The sequence below is a fragment of the Echinops telfairi genome, unplaced genomic scaffold (genome assembly GCF_000313985.2).
Source record: "Echinops telfairi isolate 266 unplaced genomic scaffold, ASM31398v2 ScPeMD7_443;HRSCAF=831, whole genome shotgun sequence".
In the NCBI taxonomy this organism is placed as follows: domain Eukaryota; kingdom Metazoa; phylum Chordata; class Mammalia; order Afrosoricida; family Tenrecidae; genus Echinops; species Echinops telfairi.
This window is the reverse complement of record NW_022104341.1, coordinates 78576218-78602268: the sequence shown is the minus strand read 5'-3', so window position 1 is coordinate 78602268 and position 26051 is coordinate 78576218. Positions and strand designations below refer to the sequence as shown.

General features: G+C 38.6%; 1 protein-coding gene and 1 pseudogene across 1 annotated transcript in view; both read right to left on the bottom strand.

Annotated features, from left to right (window-relative positions):
• The window catches only part of AGBL4 (AGBL carboxypeptidase 4), a 1691367-nt gene that overhangs the window by 1004312 nt on the left and 661004 nt on the right, over positions 1–26051 (bottom strand). The gene's annotated exons all lie outside the window — the stretch shown is intronic.
• Positions 13011–13405, bottom strand: LOC105978277 (annotated as a pseudogene).

The following is a 26051-nucleotide window of genomic DNA, read 5'->3' as shown; positions in this document are numbered from 1 at the left end:
CAAGTAGACTTTACTAAGGATAAAACACATGCGTGTGTAGAAAGGCTTCACTAAGAGAGTAACAAGGCAACCCACATACTGGGAGGGAATTTTTAGCAAGGACCTGCAAAAGGAGGAAAACAGTTACCCCTGGAGGAAGTGGGCAAAAGAACTGAAAAGAAGTTTCTTTAGGGAGGAGACCCATATGGCCAATAAACATGTGAGAAAATGCTCCCGATAGTAAGCCATCAGAGAAATGCAAATTAAAACAATAATGAGATACCATCTAACACCCTTGAGGTTTGCCCAAATAGAAAATCAGAGAGCCAACAAATATTGTAGGGGATGTGGTGAGATAGGAACTCTCCTCCACTGCTGATGGTCCTGAAGATATGTACAGCCTCTGTGGAATGTGATCTTGTGATATTTAAAGAATGGAAATTGATCTACCTTATGACTTAGCTATCCCTCTACTGGGCATGTACCCAGAAGAGGTAAGAAATAAAATATCACCAGTCATCTGAGTTCCAATGTTTATTGTGGCGCAATTCATAATCACAAAGATTTGGAAAAACAATCTAAATTTCCATTAATAGATGAGTGGATTTGTAAACTCTGGCGCATACACACAATGGAGTAGTATGCATCACTCAAAAGCATTGATAATCACATGAAATATGTTGTTTAATTGGAAGAGTTTGAGGAAATTAAGCTAAGCAAAGTCAGCCAATCACCAAAGGACAAGTACAACAGGAGTCCTGTGAGGTACGCAACTGGAGCAAAGTAAAGCCACAAAACCCCTAAAGAGCTCCAAAAATAGACTTCAGGCTAGGCGGGGCCGGCCCCTGGAATTCCCCCAGGACTAGTGGGGAGATAGTCATAAAGGTTAGCAGACATACCAGGAATTATGTATGTGTTTTTTCCTTTCTCTCTTTTTCTCCTTTTCTTTTTGCAATCTTTTGTTTTCTTTTTGTTTGGTATGTCATTGTTGGTTTGCCTACTTTTATAAGATAGGTATGGGAAACAAGCTCGAGGAGAAAGCAAGGAGCAACAGTTCCAGAGGAATTGGGGAGAAGGTGTCAGGGGAAGGAAGTGGTAAGCAAATAACACCATAGACAGGGAATTAAAATCAAGAAGGAGGATGTAGAGATCCTGGAGGTATTGGAACAACAGCATTCTAGCTGAGAAGAAGTACAGAAGTAGGGTGAACATGATGTTAGGGCAGGAGGATGGTAAAAGGAAACAGGAAGGATCCAGGAAGCAAAGCTATGGATATATGTATATGCATAGGTGTGCACATATATAAATACATTAATCCATAAAAAAGAGGTATTGGTCCATGTACATATATTTGTATGGCAATACACTGAGGTAGTGGATGGACTTTGGGCCTCTGCTCATACTCTCCCTCAACACAAGAACACTTTGTTCTAGCAAACTGGCATTCTGTGATGCTCACCCTCCTGGCACAATCGCTGAAGACAAAAGGGGTGCATAAGCAAATGTGGTGAAGAAAGCAGATGGTGCCTGGCTATTAAAAGATATAGTGTCTGGGGTCTTAAAGGCTTGAAATTAAATAAGTGACCATCCAGCAGAGAAGCAAAAAGCCCATATGGAAGAATCACACCAGCTGGTGTGATCATGAGATGTCATCACGACCAAGTAACAGACATCAGAAGACCCAAAACAAACAAACAAAAAGAACAAGGGGGGGGTCAGAGCATAGACCTAAAGCCCATCTGAAGACAATGGAACATACCCCCTCAGAGGGGTCACAGGGAAGGGATGAGTCAACTAGGCACAGTAAAGCACCGATGAAACACACAATATTCCTCTCATTCCTTGAGGCTTCCTCACCTTCACTATCATGACCCCAGTGCTGCTTCTCACTTCGGACTAGACGGGAGAATGTATACAGGTGCAGATAAGAGATACAAGCTCAGGACACACAGAATCCAGGAACAGGAAAGGGAATAGAGATACCAGAAGGGTAGGGGGAACGGGCAGGGAGAAAGTAAGGAAAGGGGAACTGATCACAATGATGGACACATAACCACACACAACCCTCCAGGGGGAAAACAACAGAAACCCTGGGGGAAGTGAGACAGCAGTTGGTGTGAGATATGAAAATAATCATAATTTATCAAGGGATCACGAGGGTGGGGAGGGAGGGAATAAAGAGGAGCTGATACCTAGGGCTCAATCGAAAGTAAATGCCTAGTAAAGAAGGATGGCAACATATGTACAAATATGCCTGATACAATCGGTTGTAATAAGAGTTGTAAGAGCCGCCAATAAAATGATCTTTTAACAATATACATAAGCAAATGTATATATATATATATTTGTAAAAGAATGGCCTTAGCTTATTTAATGTAAGAAACAGAGAGAATATAATCACCACTGTAACAAAAAAGAAAGGCTATGAGTGTTCTTATTGCATGCCAACGAATCAGTTCTGACCCATAGCAACCTATGCAGAAGAAAGAAACAAACTGCCTTGTCCTGAACCATCTCATCCTCAGAACTCTCTGCAGCCACAGTGTCAATCCATCTCCTTGGAACTCTTCTTTTCTGTCCCTGTACCTCTGTTTTTACCAAACGTGATGTCTGAATTAGTTTATTGTGCCAACCTGGTTGATAAACACATATGGGGTTAATTGAAGGGGGGAGGGATACATGGTTCAGTGAGCCTCGCCTTTCTAGTTCTCAGGTCTCTTGCTTTCTGATCGTTGGACCAGGGTGCAGCTGCCTTTGCAGTTCCCTGCCTCTGCTGGCAAGGCTCACTTCCTGCAAGACATCCCCAAGGAGAAGCCACATGGACCTACCCCGATGCAGTCCTGGGTGCTGGAGCACCCGTGTGGAGACCCCTACCAGCGCTGAGATGTTTACACATTCACTGACTCAGGTTTCCTCCTGCTGTCGGCATCTTTACATCTGTTTTGTGAGATGGAAGAGGACTTTGTGAATTGCTGCTGGACATATGGGTTAATGTTGGACTTGTGGGCTTGGGCAGCACTGGGTTGGGATGTTTTCTTGATGGTCACTTAACCTTTATATAAAACTCTCTCTTAAACATGCATTTCTGTGGATTTGTTTCTCTAAAATACCCAGACTAACACATTGTCCTTCTCCAGGTACTGGTCTTACCTAACAATATGTCTGAAGTATGTAAATGAAGAAATTCATATTTGTACCTATTCCAAATGGAAGTGCCTGAACAGAATGCTCAGAGCAATAGCACTGATATCACATGCCAGTAAAAGTCTCCTGAAGATCATCCAACAATAGTAGCAACCAGTACATTCCCAAGAAGCTTCCCAAGAGGCTCCCTCTGGATTCAGGCTATGAATATGAAGATTAAAAAAATGTAAAACAAAACTATAAGTTATCATTTATCTTACTAAAAAATGTTTGAGCAACGTGGCAAAGAAAGTTAAATGATTAAAAAAACCATTACTTAATTTTGCTAGCAATCAGAGACTGGCATATTCTACACTGCTGAAAACAGCTTAAAATGGTAGAACTCAGGGGCCTTTTATTAATATGGATCAAAAAGTGTTGAATTTATATAACCTCAATTCCACATCCAGGAATCTGACTTAAATAAATAATCATGGTTGCACTGCACTGAATTACTTAATGTGGCTCTTCTAGTCATAATTTTTGTTACCCTTACCACATTACCTTCGTTTCCTTGATGTGTCTGGGTAAGTAAGTGGGGATTGAGGGGGATACAGATTGAATTATATGATTGAGCTGTGAGCGGCTGTTCACAGGGTTAATTATGATTGTCATCCCATTGGGTATAAAATCAGTCATCTCAGAGGCAGGAAGGGAGAATTTCACTACCAGAAAAAGAGAAGAGTCAAGAGTAGAGCATGCCACTTGGCCCCAAAGATACCTGCACTTTGGATTTCCTTGATCCAGAAGACAGTTTTGACATCAGAAGTGCAGCAACAGCAGACCCAGGAACCCGAGCATGTGGTAGGGCCCTGGTCTTCCCAGCCCACAGACTAAGTAAAGCTGAGTGCGCTTGTGCCAGAGGCTGACTTGTGGAATAGGGGAGCTATGCTTGCTGACCCATGCCTTCGTGCTGAGGTTTGTGACAGAGTGGCATGCCTTGCAGTATTTTTCAGTAGCCCCCACAAAGTTGTGAACCATTGCTCAAGCGGGCCAGAAACCAGTCCGAGAGGCTGAAGGACAGAGAAAGGCTATCTATGAGCCTGACAGAAAGAAATGGTGCTGGCTGAACTATTGTATCTTGAGCATCTCTCACTGGACCCATAACCTATTCACTTCCTTAAAAAAACAATAATTGTTATTATTATCTGTGAATTATGTGCAGATATTGCAATGAATTATTGAACCCAACCACACAAGTAGAGTGAAAGGGTGAAACTAAATGGAAATTAAAGGTATGTCTGACCTTTAACTCCAAAATGGTAGAACATTGACAATTTCTTTTTGGTATAGTGGCTCTGTGTATTCACCTTATTTCCCCCCTGTAATCCCTAAGTTAAATTGGCTAACTCGTTAATGAGTGTTTTAAAATTATGAATTTCATGAAGATTTACAGGGCAAATCTTCAGTTTTATATTCAAGTCTTAATACATATTTTCTTTCTCCTCATCCATTGCAAACCCGTTATCTCACTTCCTCCCTGCGTTTCCTGATTTCATTCCGTTTTCTTTCCCATTTTTTTTGGTATTTGTCCCTGACTTTATTTAAGTGGGTGGTTTGACTAGTACATTTAGTTCCAGACTTGAAAGGTGCTGAAGGCCAAAGTCTTGAGGATTCCACCAGTTTATACCCAGGACAGTCTCTTTGATGTCGAGTTAGTTTCACATTTGTCTCCCATTCTGTCTACTACCTTTCCATGTCATCTTTCTAGAAGAGTTGGTAGTGATGTTCAGGGACCATACAGTTCTACTCTCAGTGTTGGAGAGACTGGTGTGTGTGTGGTTCATGAGTCGACTGGATTGTGTCCATGAAAATGTTACATTTTCACTATTTTTCTTTCTGCTGGACAGGGAGAGACCCATAGTTAGATGACTGCTCACAAACGTGTAAGACTCGTCACTACTCACCAAAGTAGCATGTCGAACAGTGTCTTTGTGAACTATGCCATGACAATTGATTTTAATGTGTCCTGAGACTCTGGTCCTGATCTCCACGGCCAACAAATAACTCCCTTAAAATGTCTAGTTATGATCATATATTTTCATAAATTTGGCTCTTGTATGCTCCAGTATATTCATGAATATATCTGCAACAAAGGTAAATACATCTATACACATATCCTGTGTCCAATCTATATATATTTGTGGCTATCTTCCACTCCACCTGCCACACTTGTTCAACCTGCCCGTTCATCCAAGCATCTACTCATAGACTATTGAAGGATTGTGTATAACATATTTGCATCTGTTGCCTTTAACTCTTGAAATTATTCCATAGTTTTTTGTCAATTTCCCTCTTATTACATGTCACTTTCCCCTTCATTCACATTAACACTTGTCTAAACTCTAACAGCTCGCCCAAGACTTCTCTTCCCTCTGTTCTCCTTCTACCCCTACTGACCATCAACTAATGGTTTCTTTGTTGTTGTTTTTTATTTTGTTTCTTAAGTGTGAAGTCTTTTCTTGACTTTGTATAATAGTCCCTAATGTAGTATTTGCCCTTTTGTGATTGTCTAATTTCACTCAGCATAATGTTCTCTGGGTTCATCTATGCTTTTCAATGTTTTTTCAGATTCATCATTATTTTTAATGTTGAATAATATATCACTGTGTGCCTGTACCAAAGTTTATTTATCCATTCTTCTACTAATGGGCATTAAGGGTGTGTCCTTTTTTGCTAATATGAAAATTGTTTCAATTAATATGAATGTGGTTCTACCTATTCATGTTTTGTATCTTCTTTCTCTAGGTCATATACCAAGTAGTGGGATTGCCAGGTATCTGATATTTATATTCCCAACTTTGGAGGAAGTACCATACTGCTTTCCACAGTGCTGCACAATTTTAGTTCCACCAGCAACATATAAGGATTCCAGTTTCTCTGCAACATTGCCAGCACTTGTTGTTCTCTGTTTCGTTTTTTAACTTTGCCATTAATGTTGGGGAGAGATAGTATGTCGTTGTTATTTACAGTGAGAATGGACTCAATGAAAAAAATGGCTAGTGATTGAAATCAGTTCTTCATGTGTATGTTGGTCCTTGGAAGGCCTTCTTTGGAGAAATGTAAGTTCATATCCTCTTCCCATTTTTAACTTGATTATTGAATTTTCTTGCTGAGATGTCTTGATGCATCCTGTGTTGTTCAAGGAGCTCTGGTGGTGTATTGGGTTATAGATAGGGCTGTGGTTGATCTATGCTTGCAAGATCAACAATTCAAACCCACCAGCCACTCTGATGGAGAAAGATGAGGCTTTGTACACCCAGAAGGGTTACAGTCTTGGAAGCCCACAGAATACTTCTACTCTCCTGTAGGGTCACTGTGAATTGACATGAAGGCAGTTAGTTTCTTTATCAGCGTTTGTTTATTTTTTTAAGTTTTGTGTTGTTTAATGTTTTGTTTATAGAATCCTGCAATGTGTCAAAGCATGCCTTGAATTTGTTTTTCTTCAGTACCTTCAGTTTGAGAAATGCCAAGTGTATTTTTCCTTTTTTATTTTCTAAGTCCCGTCCTTCGCACATTTCATCATATTACTTTGTCTTCTCAAGCAGATGAAATAACCTTTCCTGGTGAATGAAAAGAGGATTCAAAGCACTTATTGATGAATATAAAAACCTAGAGCCTTCAATATAGATTAGACCTCAATATAAAGGAAGCAAAAAATGTTACAAATGGGCTAATAAGCTACCTCATGATACATGGAGAGAAAAAATGAAGTTATTAAATATTTCATTTCACTTAGATTCACAATTGATGTTCTTGGAACCAGCAGCCAGAAAAACCAATGACTTACTGCTTTGGGAAATTGTGCTACAAAAGTTCTCTTTAAAGTATTAAAAAACAACGTGTCATTTTGAGGACTAAAATGTGCCTGACACAAGGCATGGTATTTTGATTCCTTCATATGTCTATGAAAGCTAGAAAAGAAATAGTGAAGACCAATCATGAAAAGATGTATTTGATTTATAGAGTTGGTGAAAAATATTGAATATAACATTGGCTTCCAGAAGACAGAACATCCCTATCTTGGAAGAAGTATGCTAGAATTCATCTTAGACGGGAGGATGGCAAGATTTTGACTCATTTACCTTGGTCAGTTATGTTTTCAGGATTTAGTAGTCCCTGGAAGAGTACAGCATGCTTAGTAGAAGACCAGAAAAAAAAAGGAAGAACTTACATGAAATGGATTAACACAGTGACTACAACAATGGGATCAAACATAGCAATTAATGTTAGTAAAATGTCATACATCATTATGGTTTCAATTTGCATCTCTGTAATGGTTAAAAACTCAGAGCATGTTTTCACATATTTGGTGGCATTGCAAATGTCCTCTTTGGTGAAAAGTTTATTCAAGTCCTTTGAATAATAATAGATATATTATTAGTTTATTTGAATAATAATAAATATTATTTGAATAATAATATACATTATTTGAACGATAAATATTATTAGATTTAAATAACATATATTATTATTAGATTCTCACTGGATAGATGTTTTCCAAAGATATTATCCCAGTTAATAGTTTGTCTTTTACACATTTTAAGTAAAATTTTTGGTTGATGAAAGTTTTTACTCTTATTCGGTTCATTTGTTTCTTTCTTTCTTTCTTTTTTTTTTTTTTTTTGCTGTTTGTGTGTTTCTTGTTCTATTAGTTAAACCACTGTTAAAAAGTAGGCCTGAGAGCATTGTGTGTATTTTCTTCTAAAAATTGTTTGGTTTTAGTTGGCATCTTTAGGTCTTTAATCCATTTTGAATTTGTGATTGTGTATGGCATGAGACATGGATCCTATTTTATTTTTCAATATGTGAAAACCCAACTTTTCCAGCACCATTATTTGAAGCGATTCTTCCTTCCCAATTAAATGTTCAGAATCATTGTCAAAAATCAGCTGATCTTGGATGCGTGGGTTCATTCACTTTTAATTATATCTCATTAATCTACTTAGCTATTGTTGTGCCAGTACTAGACTACCTTGTTTCTGTATATTTTGTAGTTGTATATACATAAACCTTCAGTATATGTAATCAAATAATGTATATTTGCCAATATACTACTTTACTGCTGTAGCTCAGTAATATAAGTATGACTACTCCTACTTCCTTCTTCTCATTAAATAGGGCTTTAACCACTCAGGATCTGTTTCTTTTCCACATAAAACTGATTATTGGATTTTCTATTTCTGCAAAGAAGGTTATTGGCATTTTTATAAAGATTTCATTGAATCTATAGGTTGCTTTAGGTAGTATTGATATCTTAACAATATCAAGTTTTCTAATCCATGAACATAAAATATCTTCCTGTTTATTTAGGTCTTCTTTAACCTCTTTCAGCTATATTTTATAGTTTGGACTATATAAAGAGTTCACATCCCAGTTTAGACTTACTCCTATGTATTTTATTCTCTAAGATGCTATTGGAAATGGAATTGGTTCACAAATTTCCTTTTCAGATTGCGGGTATACAGAAACCCCACTGATTTCTGTGGGTTGACTTTGTACCCCTCAACTTTGCTAAAGTCCTCTATTAGCTCTAGAAGTTTAGATACCATCATCCTCACAAAAAGAACTGAGACTTAAGGGATCTAGTCAAAGCTCGTTTATCTCTACAGAGGCAGTACATTCAGAACTGACAGAAGGTGGGACAGAAGCTTAGAGAGATATCTATAATTAAACAATAAGACAAAGGCTAGACCCTATCTAGTTTCCTGTGAGTATAAATAGGTAATAGAACATTAAGAAAACAATCTCCAAACAAATCTTAGTAATCACCAGAGAACAGGCTGAAAGTCTCTCAGTATTGCTTTAGTTACACAGTGATAATTAAAAGCAGACATCTAAACACCCACTTCAAAATGTAACATCCTTAATATGGGTAATATAACACTGAACTTTGTAAATATGTCAGTTTCAGCTAATATTATAATTACTGTGTATATCTTGCTCTTCTGTGAGTATTAACATATGAATGCATTTTAATTATACACTGAAGTTATTTTTATCAATTAAAAAAATCACATCACCCAAGATAGTTAAATAGTCAATTGTCTAAATTATAATAATATATATTTGGGCAATTAATTTAACTTCTTAATGAGATTGGGCAAATACAATTACAAGAAAATAGCCAATAAAAAATGGAGACATTAAAGACTTCAAAATAATAAGCTTCATGAAATGGCAAGAGCATGTTTTTAAGTTATGGAGACCAACATTTATATTTGAAGGTTTTAAAAGTAATATTTCTTGAGCACTCACTATGTTTATAGCCCTCTCGTATATGCTTTTATATAGCTTTATAAACTTGGTTAAGTTACTTAAACTATCTGATCCTCGGGTTCCTCCACGGCAAAATGAAAATAGAAGTGTTTATTTTGGAGCATATTTTGAGGTTTAGAAATCAGCTTCAACTTATCCCAATCAGCATCTGGGCAAAAACACAAATTCATTGTTCTTGGGATGGAATACAAGACCTCTAACACTTAAACACAGATGATGAGAAGGGGGGTAGGATAGCAGCAAGCAGGGGCTTAGTATGTGTCGACCATTTTTCTAATCACTTTACACATAAAGTAATGGGAATTCATAATCATAAAAAGTGTAGAAAATGAGACACAGAAAATTTGGGGTAAGTTTTAAAAGATAAGAGCTACAATAGAGCTAGATTGAAATATAGGTTGTCTAGTTACAAGGTTGATGGTATGAATCATTAGAATGTATCATCACTCTCTTATAATTGGTCTCATCTTTTATAAGGAGTTGTTTTACTGAGTCATTTGGAAATGCATTGTCTAAGAAGTGCCTTATGTGCAGAATGTGGTTTTTTTTTACCTTGTGAGATGTGCTTTTGCCAACCCTTTGCATGTTCCCCATGCTCCAAAAAGAGAATAAGTAAAAGAGAGTTGAGTTTCAACTGCCTTAAAATATTATGACAGTGCCATACTTGTTGGGCCTAATTTAGGGGGAAAGGCAAAGTTAAGAGTAGTTCTAATTACACATAATAATCATCCCCATGCCTTATGGAATATAGGTGGACTACATTAATCACTTTATATTCATAATCTTATTTAAATTTCATGAAAGTCCAATAATACCGGTATTTCTATCCCATGTAACAGATGAGAAAACAGGCTTTGTGAAGTTATCTGACTTGTCCAATTGTTGCTTAACTAGTAAGTCTATCTCAACAATGTACTTTAACATCATGCCTGTTTCTACATTAACTCAATTTAGTACATTAATGCCAATTATGGCATAAAATATTAACAGTTCACCAAAAGATAAAAACAGCTCAAAACCAAACAAAACAACTTTCTTCATCCAGGCAGCCAAGATGCAGAAAACAAAGAATGCTAAGAGCCAGATGGTTGCCCGGGAGCCTGCCATCATCAAGAAACAGGAGGCGAGTTCCCCGGGGCAATGGACAGCCTGCAGGTCCAGATCCAGGGAAACCAGGTCTACCACCTCAGCTGGCTGATGCTTGATGACTATCAGCTCCCTCGAAAACCCATCCCAGGCCTCGAAAAGGCCCCCAACCTGGCAAAAGTGACAGGCGGATTCCTGTTCTATGCAGTTAATCCAGTAGAAATCCAAGCTTGGGGCTGGTAATTTATATGAGCATTTTCAGCTTTTGCAAATAAAAAATATAATTATTTAAAAAATAATAAGATAAAGAAGAAGCAGGAGGTCAAGACGATGGTGACACCCTTGTTTGAGAAGAGGCTTGACTTTCAGCATCAAGCAGGACATCCAGCCCCAGATGACTCCACTACATTCAACTGTAGCAGCAGCAGACAGTCCTCTATAAGTGGCTGAAAATACTGCCCACCGTGAACCAATTCACCCATGCTCTGGACCACCAGCCAGCTAGTTCATCTGCAGGAGCTGGCCCACAATTATTGGCCAGGGACAAAGTAGGAACAGTGGTATAAGAAAGCTGCTGGCAAGGAGAACAACCCCACCATGAGACCGGTATCTGGGAACATGGGTAAACATTATCACCACCCTGATGGAGAACAAGAAGGCTCAGCCATGGTTATCTTGCAAGATGTGGACCCCCATCCACCTGTTTGTTTTCCTAATATCCTTGTGTCGTAACACTGCCCCTCCCCACCCCACTGCATTATCAAAAAGAAGACCCGATTGGGATTGGGGGGAGGGTCTATAAGAAGATGTTCACCACTGTCATCTTAACTAGTGAACTTGGTAGACAAAGGAGCCCTGTCTAGTTGATGGAAATCATCAGGGCCAACCACAGAGACAGGTACTATGGAATCCTCCAACATCGGGGCTCCAAATTAGTGGCCCACATTGCCAAGCTGGCAGAAGCTGACACCAAAGACCTTGCCACCAAGTTGAGGTAGTGCACATCGCTGGGTCTCTGTACATAAAGGTAAAACTAGTCCTTGGGCCTTCATCTGTGTGGCATCTTGAGCTGGGTATGCATATGTGTATGGGGAACTCGAGGCTAGTGTGTGTTCTGAGCTGTCAAACCTTGAATTTCTGTAATATGTGTCTCTGCCCCATTGGGAACCCTGAGAACTGAACCCTGAACCAGTTGGATTATCAGGAAAGAAATAAAGGTACACTATGTAGAAACCGCCCCCAAAACATCGACCAAAAAAACCCTAAAAAACACGTCCCAAATGTAGAAAGGAGCATTAAAAATTCCATACACCTTGCATATTTTTCACAAATTATCAGGATCTTCATCACCTAATTAAATATAGAAAACTTTTTCCCATATCACATTTTCTTTGAAAAATAATAACTTTGCATTATTTCCCTGATTCTATGCTACATCCCAGATATGAGTGGTCAAATTGTAGCAACCCAAAATAAGGATTTGCAATAAAATCTGCCCCAGATTGTGAAAAATCAGATATATTTACTTGCTATGTTATAAATATTTTGTGCTTTTAATTATTTTCTTCCAATAGCTGGTTGAATCAAGGGAGAATGAATGAATATAAATATCCACTTCCATAATGGTTTACTTAAAACAAAAAATTTTGAGTCCATGCATGGTAAACTGTTATTACTTCATAAGTCTGTATACTACTTACTGAAAATATAAATAAATCTAAAGATCGATCTTTCATCCTGTCACTGCCACTAGGTCTCCTCAGCATTTATCTCATGGATTATTGTACTTGCTTCTTATCTTCTGCTTTCTAATCCAATCGCTAACATACAGACTCCTACTCCTTACATGGGAATTTCTTCCTATTTATTTCCTTTGTCAACATCTAATTACAGTGCCTAATATAGCCGTGATTTAATTACTAGGTGTACAAATAAAAAGAAACAGTTCGAACCCAATCAAGTGGTTGAGAAAACACATCTTCATCTATAATATGGTGATAACATGTTGCTGACATCATACGGTAGGTATTGAATGAAATAGGAATCAATTTATGATTTTACCCCAAAGTAATAAAAAACAAATTTATACCTCTGCTTGATAAAAAGGAAACAACAACAGCAACTAGAAGCAGCCTAAAATATATGGGGAAAATGCTTTTCAAAGGAGGGGGTTCAGGTAAGAATGGACAATTTATTGCTAGTAGCAATGTAGAAAGAATGTCTATCATTAGCAAAATATTTCGGCACTCTCTGATACAATTAAACATATATCTATTCAATATAACCTAATCATTCCCCACCTAAGCACAAGTTTATCTTAAAAAATGAGGCAGGTGAACACACAAAGATGTGTACATGAATGAGCATTGCAGCCTCTTTTTTTTTTAGAGAAACGTGTTTAATGGTAAAGCTTAGCGCACTCCAGCACGGGGCATGGCCTGGAGTTGAAGCAGCAGGGACAGGTCAGTGCACCCCATGGAGCCTCACAAGACGAAGAGGATGAGGAAGGCGACCATCAAACAGAAGATTCCCATGGCCTCAGATCGGGCAAAGCCCAGGATTGCATAGGAGAAGAGTTGCTGCTTGAGAGATGGGTTCCTGGCATAGCCGATGATCATGCTGCCAAACACGGTCCCAATGCCAGCCCCCGAACCGGCCACACAGACTGTGGCAGCCCTAGCACCAATAAACTTGGCTGCTGTGCCAATGTCCTGGGAGACCAGGCTGGTCTGGAACTCCCACCTGGCCACCTGGAGTGAGGAGTTGCTGTAGGAAGGCTGTTTAGATAGGATCTCCGGGCAGACACAGGCCTGACGAGACCCCCGGCACAACAGCAGACCAGAGCTGGAGGAAGGAGTAGTGCCCCGCTGGTCTGCATATTTTCAATCTCTCAGCTTTAGCTCCGGGTCTAAGCACTGTTTCCTGATATGAGTTGCATTATCCTTGATGTAAGAGCACATTTCCCACTTCCTTCCTAGTTTCCCTGTTTCCATTTGCTCATCCTTTGGACCTGCTCTTTCCTGCCTTCTGACCTTGGGGGGAGAGTGGGGCTGCGAGGGGTAGATGCTGCCTTTTGGGTCTCATATGGCTCCTTGTTCCGAGGAGCACACGCCTCAGGGCTCATCCTGTTCACTTTAGAGGCCCGTGTATTGATTGACAAAGGTGATATCTGGGAGTGGATTCCACTCCAAATTTCTCGGGTGTATAAGGAGCACAGTCTCAGGGTTCTGCTAGTCTCTATCAGACCAGTAGGCTCGGTTTTATTTTGATGGTTTTGAATTTTGTTCTACATTGTTCTCTGAGTCTCTCTAGGACCTTATATTGTGATCCTGACGTGAGCAGGTGGTAGTGGTCACTGGCCATCATCTAATTCCTCTGGGCCCACGGCAGTGGAGGCTGTGGTTTATGAGGTCCATTGGTACTGTGGACCAGTCGTTTCCTTGAGTCTTTGATTTTCTTCACTCTTCTCTGCTTCGGATGAGAAGAGATCCTAGGTGTTACTCACCAAAGAGTATATGGAGCACAGCCTTTACGGGCTATGTTATGCCAGTTGAACTAGATGTTCCCCAGACGAGGTCCAAAATTCTCGAGCCATGTGGCTCAGCTCCTGAAGGTGCTTGATTGTGGCTAAGTGTTCACTTAACTTTCCCTCTGCACACTATATTATAAACTTGGATAAATTTGCAGCACATATATTTTTATGTATTTCCCAGGGTCTTCATCTGCTTTGGTCCTGTTGTAATGACTTTTCCTTATTGTATATTGCCAGTCTTCTGGCAATTATATCTCATATGTTTTTATTAAATTTTATATTAATTAATTATTAATTAATTAATATTAATTAATAAATTAAATTTATTAAATTTTTTATCAAATTAAAACACGACTACTAACTAGTTAGTAATTGTTCCTCCTAACCTCCTCCTATTATGGCTAATCATCCAGGATATTCCTTTCTGTGCTTCAATATTTTCTTGACTTTTCTTAACAGTGACCTCATACAATATTTGTCCTTCTATAACTGATTTACTGCATTCACCATAATGTTTATCTATACAGTTACTCTACACCAGTGATTCTCAGCCTGTGGTTCGTGACCCCTTTGGGGGTTGAATGACCCTTTCACTGGGGTCTCCAAACTCATAACAGTAGCAAAATGACAGTTATGAAATAGCAATGAAAGTAAAGTTATGGCTGGGGGTCACACAGCATGAGGAGCTGTATGAAGGGGTGGCGGCCTGAGGAAGGTGGAGCACCGCTGCTCTACTCCCTTTTGGGAAACGTGTGAAGGAGCTTCCTGGGCTCCTCGCCTGAGCTGGCTGCTGCCTCTTTTATTCAGATGACCACGTTATGCTTGGCCAGCTGTCAGGGCCCTCTTTTCCCCCTCTTCTCCTTTGCTATTTTCAGTCAATATCTTCTTCCAATCAAAGTTCATTCTAGTTATTTAACCTTTCCTTTTATGCTCCGAGTTTCAGGGTTGTCGTCTGTGTATGTTTCACTAACTTTCATGCATCTTTCCACACAGTGATGTGATATCACAGTGATGTCACAGTGATGTGACCAAGATTTCATTTTGGTCACAAAGATACATCTTCTTTTTCCCATTTTTAATTTTTTTAATTTTAAGAGCTTTATTGGCACATAATTCACATAACATACAATTTAATGGTCTAAACACACTAAAATATCTGTGCCATCCCTACACCGATTAATTTTACATTTTCTTCTTTCTTGTACTCATTATTATTAGCATTCCATTTCCAACCAACCTCTCCCATAACCCTAAGAAACTATTAATCTAGTCACTGTGCCTGTAGAGTTACTTATCCTATAATTTATATAAAAAAACATATGAGATATAATAAAATAAAACAGAAAAACCTCAATTAAAAGGAAAGCAGAAAAAAATAAAATCTAGAACCAATTTAAAATGGGTTAAAAGAGATAACAAATAATAAAGGGTTTGATTTTAATACAACTACACCTGCATTAATCCACTTTCCAATGCATTCGGTTATTTACATCCCTGGTCCATGGTCCGAAGGAATTCTCTGGAGTTTAATCCATGTGGGGACCCTACAAATGGAGTTTGAACTTTCACTGTCATTCATAACTTTCTGAAAACCAGTATGCATCCCCTTTTACAATAACAAAAACTAGGGAATAAAAACGTCAACTATCCAATAGAATGTAAAAAGGGAAACAAAATTTGATATTTCTATATAATGGAAAATAAATATAAAATGTATAAAATAATGAAATATTGATATATGGAACAACTGAGATAAAGCTAACTTTATTATACTGAACAAAGGATATCCAGAAAAAAGAGTACATAGTATACGATTTCATTTATACTGAATTCTAGAAACTAAAATGTCACAAGTAGTGATCATAGTTGCCTAAGGAGAAGATGGTTTCATGAACATGTACATATGTCAAATCTTTAAATTTTATGTAAACTATAATTTATGTACTTAATTTTATTCTAATTACCATCAATAAAGCAGTTTTTGAAAGAAGGGGAACGAGCCCGGCTATTAAAAGATATAGCATCTGAGGTCTTAAATGCTGGAAGTTAAACAGGGGGTCATCTAGCAGGGAAGCAACAAAGCCCACATGGGAGAAAGCACACCAGCCTGTGTGTTCATGAGGTGTCGATGGAATCAAGTGTCAGGTATCAGAAGAACGCAAACATCAAATATATCGATGTGGGTCAGAGTGCTGACCCAAAGCCTATCTGTAGACAACTGAACATTCCTTCACAAAAGAGTCACAAGGAAGGAACGAATCAGCCAGGATGCAGCATAGCAGCGACAGAACACACTAGTTCGTTAATGCCCTCCCCCCCGCCCCCACACACACACTATTATGACCCCAGTTCTACCTCACAAATCCAGCTAGTCCAGAGCATGTGCACTGGGGAACAGATGAGAGCCCTCGACACACGGAATCCAGGACAGATGAAGCACTCAGCAACAGCAATGGGAGTAGTGATACCCTGAGGTTAGGGGGGAGGTGGGAGGATAAGGGGGAGAAATGGGGGCCCGACTACAATTATCAATAAATAACCCCCCTACCTCACCCCAGGGGGACAAACACCAGAAACATGGGTGAAGGGAGACAGTGGACGATGGAAGATATAAAAATAACAATAATTTATCATTTATCAGGGGGCACAAGGGCGGGGAGGGAGGGAAAAGAGGAACAGACACCAAGGGCTCAAGCAGAAAGAAAATGTTTTGAAAATGATGATGCAACATATGTACAAAAATGTTTCATACAATCGTTGTATGGATTGTTATAAGAGATGTAAGAGCCTCCAATAAAATGATTTATTAATAAAAAATCAAGGGAATGTAAGAAAATAATGTTTTCATACCACAGAGTAAGCATTCAAATGCTAATTACTATCATTACTAAATTTTAATAAATCAAAATATGTAGGTATTACTCTATTAGTCTGCCACCAATTTCATTTCATGTTGGAGAAATAATAAATATGATTTATTTACAGTATGGTTGACAAATTCCCAAGCAATAAAAGCAGATTGTTTTAGGGTTCAACTTGAAACATAGGAAGGAATTTGAGTTTGTACTCCAGTAGATGAAGGGGGGCAATACCCTAGAGAGGTGGTGGGGAGCACAGGTAAGAATGGCTACATGAAAGAAAGAGGACAGGAAAATTTACCTTGTGGTTGATGTGATTGAAGACTATTTTAAGACAGGAAATGGTGTAGTTTTCATTTTGTGCTATCGGGCTTTCCTCTAACATCTCCAGCGTTCATTAGCTCTACGACATTTAACACGTGCTTTAGGTGGTGTTGGTGTTCATATAATGTGGATATTTATATTAGAAGTGAATATAGCTGTGAAAAGAGCCTATGTAACAGGACGCAACACTGCCCAGTGCTGTGCCATCCTCACATTCTCTTGTGTTTGAACCCTGGGCTGTAGCTTCAGTGTCCATCTATCTTATTGAGGGTCTTCCTTTGTTTTCACTGCCCCTTCACCAAGTACGATGTCCTTTTCCAGGACCAGTCTCTTCTGATAACATTCCAAAGCACGTGAGAGGTCTCGCCCTCCCTGCCTCTGAAGAGGAGTGTTCTGTTTATACTTCTCCTAAGACAGGTATTTGGTAATTTAGCAGTCCATGGTATGTTCACTATTCTTTGCCCGCACCATTGTTCAAATGCATCACTTTTTATTTGGTTTTCTTTGTTCAGTGTCCAACTTTCATGTACATATGAGGTGATTGAAAATAGCTCGGCTTGGGCCAGATGCACCTTATGCCTCAAAGTAACATCCTTGCTTTTCGGCACTTTAAAGAGGTCTTATGCAGCACATTTACCTAATCCAGTGTTTTGTTTGACCTCTGGACTGCTACTTTCATTAGGATTCCCATCTATAAACACTGTAGGTCAGAAACAGTCCTGAAAATGTATGGTCTATTAGTAATGGTAAAGCATGGCATCATAGAGCAGGAATGGTTACAATAAATTCATTTGTTGACACTTCAAAAAATGTTGAGACTATTGAAGCATATTAGAACCATGTAACAGTAGATCATGAATACTTTATAATGGAATTTGTATTTTTCTGAAAGTAATAGAGTTCCGCTGAAGGTCTTAAGTCACAAAGGCATATGGTTTAATCTATGTCTTCCAGTCCGCACATTTTAGAGCAAGAAGAGTAAAGGGGGGTGGGAATGGTAGTGAGGAAAAAGAGATAGAGAGAAAGTAAACAGCCAGGACACATGACAAATTCAAGAGAAGACGATGCGTGCCTGAGAGTTTGATCAAATTCAGACGGAAGACATTGGAAGAATTCTTCAATTTCTTCATCACTAGCTTAGTGGTTGGTACATAAATTTGAATAACAGTTGTGTTGACTGGATTTCCTTGCAAGTGGATAGATGTTACATTATCCTATCACAGTCAGCATGATCCTTCAAGACAGACCTTGAAATGTACTTGTTGACAATGAGTGCAGTGCCATCCCTCTTGAATGGGTCATTCCTGGTACAGTAAACCATGAGTATCTCACCCAAAAGGCCCATGCTAGTCAATTACAGTGTACTGCTCGAATATCTATGGGTTCCATTTCATTTTAAATAACTTCTAATTTTACTATATTCATACTTTCAAGATGACAAGTTCTAATTATTAATAGTTGTTTGCAACTGCGCCCCACCTCGTGTGTAGTCACGTTCCATCAACAAATGAAGGTCCTGAAGTAAGGTTAGTCCTTCTAACTTGACTCCATCCACACCCTTATGGTCAACACAAATTTGAAGAGGCAGCTCTTCCTCGGTCATAAACTTGAGGGGCTCATCTTCTGACACTGTCTCTGACAGTGTTCTGCTTCGGCTCCTTGGGTGTTTAGTAATGACAGTAAATGGTAAGGTTTCAATGCAATCCCACTTTGGTTTTTTTTGGAGGCCAGATCACGTCTTTATTGAAGGTTTCCTGGACACTAACTTTCTCTTCTTTTGTTTTTGTTTGAGTGCAATCCTTGTTTTCAGTGATGAATTCCTCTAAAGTGGATAGCCTATTCCTCCTCTGTAGCCTGTTCTTAGTCTGGAAGCCTCCTCTGAAATCTGTTTACTCCAGGTGTCCCTGCTAGTGTTTGAAATACCAGTGACAAAGCTCTCAGCATCATATTAACACACAAGCCACCAGAGTATGACAAAGGGACAGACAAGTGATGGTATGCAAATGTCAGTTGCCATAGTCACTGGTTTCAAATATTTGACTATGGACACATTTGGGAGGGAGCCTTGCACTCTATGCTACAAGTATGTCACATAGCTGCTATTTTACCTGTACCTCAGTCCTTTCATTTGTAAGGTGACTAAAACTGAAATAATTAAGTTAACATAATGATGGTTAGAACTGAATCTTACTCTCTTTGGTGGGGTTATAGCTATCAAGGCTGAGAAAACAGTGCGTATGTTCAAGGCAACTGAGAGTTAGGTATCACTGTGGATTGCAAAAATAGAGCCCAATATTCACTACCAATAAGTCCAACTGTATCCCCGCAGGACTAAAATTAACAACAAAAATCTAAGGGGAAGCAAGGAGAGAAAGCAATGAAACAAAGCGTAGTCACCTGGGAACCTCCAGTCCCCTGATCCCCAGAGGCCAGGCCTTCAAAGTGAAACTAAACCTCGCTGGGCAGAGACTGATTAAAAAGATAAAGAAGGCAACAGTCTCTCCGTGTTCATGATTTTGGTTCCATGAGAAGTCTCAGTGGCACTTCACTAGCTATGGTCTGATGTGCAGAATAGCTAACTTTGTGACTAAGTGTTAGTGGCAGAGAAGGGAGCTCTGAGCAAAAAATAAAGAGGCAAGGCATCAAGTCCAACTCTGCCACTGGTCTGCTGAGTAACTTTAAGCACACTTCTTTCTTTGCCTCCATTTCTTCACATGCAAATCAACAATTGCACCAGGATAACATTGGAAAAAAAAAATCCTGCCTTTTTTATCAGACCTTTATCTTTTTTTGTCTTGTCTTATTTTTGTCTTTGTCTTAGCAATCCTCTGACTTTGATAATAACTTTCTCTTTAGCAGTCAGACCTATAGCTAAAATCATCCACTAGCCATTTCTACTTGGTCATTTTGCCACCACATATCATGGCGTATATCATGACAAAATCAGAAAATATCTCCATCAACCTGGCATTCAAATCCCTTCTTAATTCTTAGTGTACATAGAGTTTACTTCAATTATCCTCTAAGACCTTCCACTTCATGGTGAGAAAACGGTCACTCACTTTATCCCATCTACTCTGGTTACCCCACTCTCCTCAATATTCCAATAAAAATTTTTTTTGCTTATATTATTTCTGCTGGGAACTGAGTTCTCTCTTCTGTTGGATCTATTGAGAGTCCATACTGCTGGACAGTAACAGGATCAACTTAGAATACGACCTTAATTGCCTTTTATATAACATGTAAAAATTATAGGGAAGAGTTATCCATTGACTATGTGGAATAAAATAACAGTTTGAATGTGGTTATTATCAGCCCTCACATTTTACACCTCTATACTACCACTGAATCAGTACTGTATTACATTTACTTTAGAACATATGAAATAACATCATTTGTGGAAATTTTTATTATCTTTTAATTCCATTTCTCCACAAACTTTTGTAGACCCTCGATATGTATTTATGTATTTATCTCTCTCACAGTTCAGATACCAGGGTTTTATCTGCAGGGCCTTGCTCAGTCTTGTTGTCACCAGAAGGCAACCAGAAATGCTTGTTTAATAAATGTGTGATCCTATGATGAAACAAGGAACAAAAGATAAGGTGAGGAAATTACGCATCCACGTTTTATATTCATTTTGACATTTCCATTTGGAACCAAGAATGTAGCTACATAACCTCTTTTAAAATTCTTTTGAGAGGGGAAAACATGATATAAAAGCATTTAAATGAAGTTTGGAGTTTTCATTTGTCTTTTATACTCCAAGTCTAATAATACTATTTAGCATTTCTATAGTATTTAACATTGCAAAGTACTATTCAAGATTAATTAGTTAATCCTAATGCTCTGCAAAGGAGGTCAATATTATGATCTTCTCTGAAATATTAAGAAAATGAAAATTCAAAGGTAGTTTAGCTTCCCCTTTCAAGATGTGAGACGCTTCTTGAATGCTATTACAAATACAAAGTAGTGGTTTAAAATGGAAATTAGCAAAGTTTAAAAACCTAGCAAAGGAGTGGAATTCAACAATGACTGGAACTCTTCATCTGTCATAACCCAGTGTGTAGAAGCAATAAGGGACCTAAGTGTAAGACTCTAGCCACTTATTTCAGGCCCAAAGAGCCTAGCTTCTCATCTGAGGAAAGAAGCTGACTTTTAAAGAGGGGAATTGAGATTAAAAAGGGCATACATACTAGACAGCCAGTTTTATGGCAACAGGACAGATTTTAGAGCCCACCGATGATTTGATGAGCTGAGGTTAGATGGCAGGTTCCTTGGCCTGATAGCCAATGGCTCAGGGGCTGAGACCCGATTGGTGGGCGTGCTCAACATGTAGGTAAAGGCATCAGTGACTACAGCAGAAATGCTCGGGATAGAGGGAGACATGCTTCTTCCCTAGAAGGTGTACCCTTGGCTGGAGCCAAGTCTATAATTCCATTCACCAAAAGAATACAAATCCCATCAGGGCTCCATTTAGTTATCATTCCACCTGCCCATTCTCTTCCACCCAGCCTTCTCACCTCTACTGATTTGAAAGATACAAATAAAATTGTGTAAAAAATAATAAATAATAATAAAATCTCTTTCTTTTTTAGAACTGAGAAAGAGGATGCTATGTCTAGGCAAAGCTTACAGGTGAGAATTCTTCAGACTGAAATGAAAACCTTCTTGAAGTGACAACATTGATTGAAAAATATGGACACATTTCTTGAAAAATACACTTTATAAAATGAGAAGCTGGAATAAATTATCTATGGAATAAAGGACCTATAAATCTACCATCAAATAAAGTGCCAAGCCATATTATAATTTAGTGATTTCTAACCAATTATTAAGGATAAACACTATTCCAGAAAAAAGAAAGTGGTGGAATACTTCCTAATTATTTTATAAAGACTGTATAATTATAATGGCAAAACCAGGAAAGAGAAAATACCAGTTCATTTCACTCATAAGTTTTGCTGCAAATATTTTTAAACAGTACACTAATCTATACGTTGTTATCATTCATTTCCATTGAGTGGATTGCAATTTGCCTGCACAGAGTAGAACTGCTCCCCAGTGTTTCCAAGACTGGCATCTTCATAGGGAGTTCGCCAGGCTTATTTTCTGAGGATCCTGAAACTGGATTCTTACCGCCAACCTTTCAGCTAGTAAGTTCTGCACTTAACCATTTATGCCACTGATGGACACCCCATACATTAGTGAAAATAAATGAATTATAGTTAAACCAAGATGAGAGGAGGACTCATTACTAAAGTGATAATGTAATTTTGCTGAATGTAAACATAATTTGAAGTGGTTACTGATGAAGATCAAAGATTACAGCCTGCAATGTGGATCACACATCAACACTGAGAAATAAAAAATTCTGGACCAAGAAACAATCTCACAATAAGAAGAGATAGTATGGAAGTGTCAAGGATTTAAATTTACTTGGATCAACAATAAACACACATAGATCCAGCCATCAATAAATTAAATAACAAGTCTCATTGGACAAATCTGTTGCAAAAAACTTATTTAAAATCTCACAAAGCAAATGTATCACTTTGAGAACTAAGCTGCGCCTTTGCCATAGTACTTTTAATCACATTCTATACATGTGAAAGATATATAGGAAAAAGAAAAACCTAATATTAATTTGAGGTTTTGCGTTTGAATTATAGTGTTGGCAAAGAAAATTTAATATCCTATCCACTGCCAGAAGAATGCAAGCTAGACAATAAAGAAGACCACAAACGTGCTGGTGTTGGTGAATGCCATTGAATATACCATGGATTTACAGAAGAATGAAAAATATCTCTCTCAGAAGAAGTACAGCCAGAATGCCCCTTAGAATCGAGGAGGGCAAGATTTTGTCTCAGAGGCTTTAGCCATGTTGTCGGAAAAGACCCTTCCCTGTTGGAAGACATCATGCTTAGTAAAATGCAAGGTCAGCAAAAGCAAGACCCTCAACAAGATGGACAGACACAGTGGCTGCAACAAACAAACTGCAGTGAGGCAGGGAGCCAAGCTTCCTGGTCCATGGAACAAGGTGAGGCCAATGGACCAAACGGCTGAGAGGGCAAGGACCAGACAAAGGTATGCCTCCCTCATGCCCAAGAAGAGGTGTTTTAGGCAAAATGAGTGTGTCTTTAACGTTTTGTAACTGATTTGCTTGTCTATCAACCCTATAATTATGAGTATTGTTCCTGAATTCTGTGTAGCCACTGTAATGAACTCACAACCCCAGCAGAGCAGAAGAGTGTCATATCATGGCAGGATGATGGGTGTCAGAATAAGGTTAAGGAAGTAAGAAACTGAGGTATGTCTGACCCCTGCCTTGTGGCAATTGGCATTCGGCTGGTATGGAGGTGGATTCTCCTTTTCCTTTGTTAAGTCTGAGGTCACAGAAGTGACTCATTGCATTTACTCACCTACCAAGTGGTAGACACAATTCTAACCACTACATAGGCTGATCTAGTTATTTCCTACTTTATAAAGGAAGAAACAGATACAGAGAATTTCTAGTTAAGATTGGACAAGATCACAGGGCCATAAATTAAAGCCATGGGTTGAATCTGAAACCCATGTTCTTCAACATAATATTAAATCGAACTATCATGGCCAAGACAGGGCTTTCCACTCCTGTCAAGAATTACAGTGTCTACAACTCACAAGGCCAGTTCTCCTCTGTCCCTTTAAGGTCGCTATGAGTTAGCAGCTACTCAATGAAACTGAGTTTGGGTTTGTTTTTTTATTTGCTTGTTTTGGATCGTGGCCACAAGTTACCGTCATTTGGAAATAGGCTCATTGCTCCCCCTACAAATACCTTGATTACATAGCATGTTTTCCAGAAAGAGAAAGCATTAAAATAAAATAACTCCATCTTCAGTCGCATGTATAGGGGCAAAAGGGGTCCAGGGATGTTACTAAAGGATACTGGCTGTCATCAAGTCGATGCTGACATGTAATGACTGTAGTAGGACGGAGTAGACCTTCCACTGTGAGTACCCTAGTTTGAAACTCCTTACGGGAGTAGAAAGCGCCCTCTTTCACCTGCAGAGTGGCTAGTAGTTTCAAACTGCTTACCTTGTGGTTAGCAGCCCAATATGCAATGACTTGTCACCAGGGCTACAGCAGATGTTACTGTTGAACTTAATTTCATGTCTAAGATAGTCAATTTTAGTTTGGGGATATGGAAATGTCAAACACACCAGCTCAAACAATTTTATTGTTACATTTGGTAAAACATTTGGTCTTTGGATAGATATGGTTCTGTTAGATATGGTTCCTAACTATCTTTCCAACTTCATTTTCAATCGTTTTTCACCTCACTATTCTCCTCCTTGCATGGTGTGTGTGTGTGTGTGTGTACATGCGTGTGTGTATGTGTGTAAACCACAAAAGTTTGTTTTACCCTTAGGGTCTATTTTACTGATCTTGATTCAAATGCCACTTCCTTATTGAGTCCTTCCCTGATCACCTAATATAAGATAGTCTTTGTCTCTATAGACATTATAAGTACAATCACGTATACTTGTTTATTGTCCCTTACCATTAAAATGTATAATTCATGTCTTATTCAAAGTTGCATGCACTCAATGAACAATCTATCATTGGGGATAACGATTTGGAGCCCAACAGATGGTTTAGGGATCCAATTGTCGTTCTCCTTGTGGTATCATTACATTAGTTCTGACTCATGGAGACGCTATGTACAACAGAACAAAGAGAGCCTGGTCTTGTATCATTCTCATAATTGCTCTTATAATTGAGCCTGTTGTGTCACTCCATCTCATTAACCATCTATCTTCCTCTTCCTTTTAAAGGGACTGAACCCTCTTTATAACATGTCCAAAGTAGGTGAGACTAAGTCTTATCAACTTTACTTCTAGATAGCATGTTGGCTATACATCTCCTCAAATTGATTTATTAATTCTTTTGGTGGTCCACCATATATTTAATATTCTTCACCAATCCTTCACCATTTTTAATAGCATCTAGAAATGCTTAGTATAAGGCAGATGGTCAGAAAATATGGCTCTCGTACACTTGAACCTGTAATTAATATTTGTCCTATTAGTTTTTTCTACTCAGTTCAAGCATGGCAAATTTCCATTCCAAGAGTTCCCTCCTATTAGCAGTAGAATAATATGGAAGTATTTTGCCTCTTGAAGTTTCAATATTCATCTGTTAAATGAGATTTAGAAATTGTGCCTTGAAATCCTTTAGAGACCAAATGAAACAGCATGTAAAGGACCTATAAATATTTGTCTTTTGAAAATACTGATTCTCTCTGTTCTTTGGTTGTCATAAGGAACAAATGAGATAGTTGGTATAAAAAGTACTCTATAAACTGTGAGGCTCTATTTTATTATAGAATGGATATTCCCAGGCAGAGATAAACAGACAGACAGTTGAATTCATATTCATTAGATTCTAGTTGATAAATAAAATATGTTTTCAAATATCATTTTTGGATCTTTCAGACTCAAACAGAATTATCCTTGCCAGCAAGCAATGCAGGCTCTGCCCAAAGCCATTAGCACCACACAATCCAAGCTTGGAAAAGTTAGCCTTCATATTGGCAGACAGGATTTTCAATTAACAGATGGGAATCTGGCTCTTGAAGCAGTTTGGGGCAGGAAACAAAGGTGCTCTGGGTAAATCACTTGTATGCTCATTGGTTGTTGGGTCTTGATTTCATTCATCTGCTCATTTAGGTGGCCTGCAGTTCCTCAGACAGACGGGAAAAGGAATTTCCCAGGACAGTATCTATGATGTTTAACACTGCCCCAACAAAAATTTCCATTTAGCTGGAA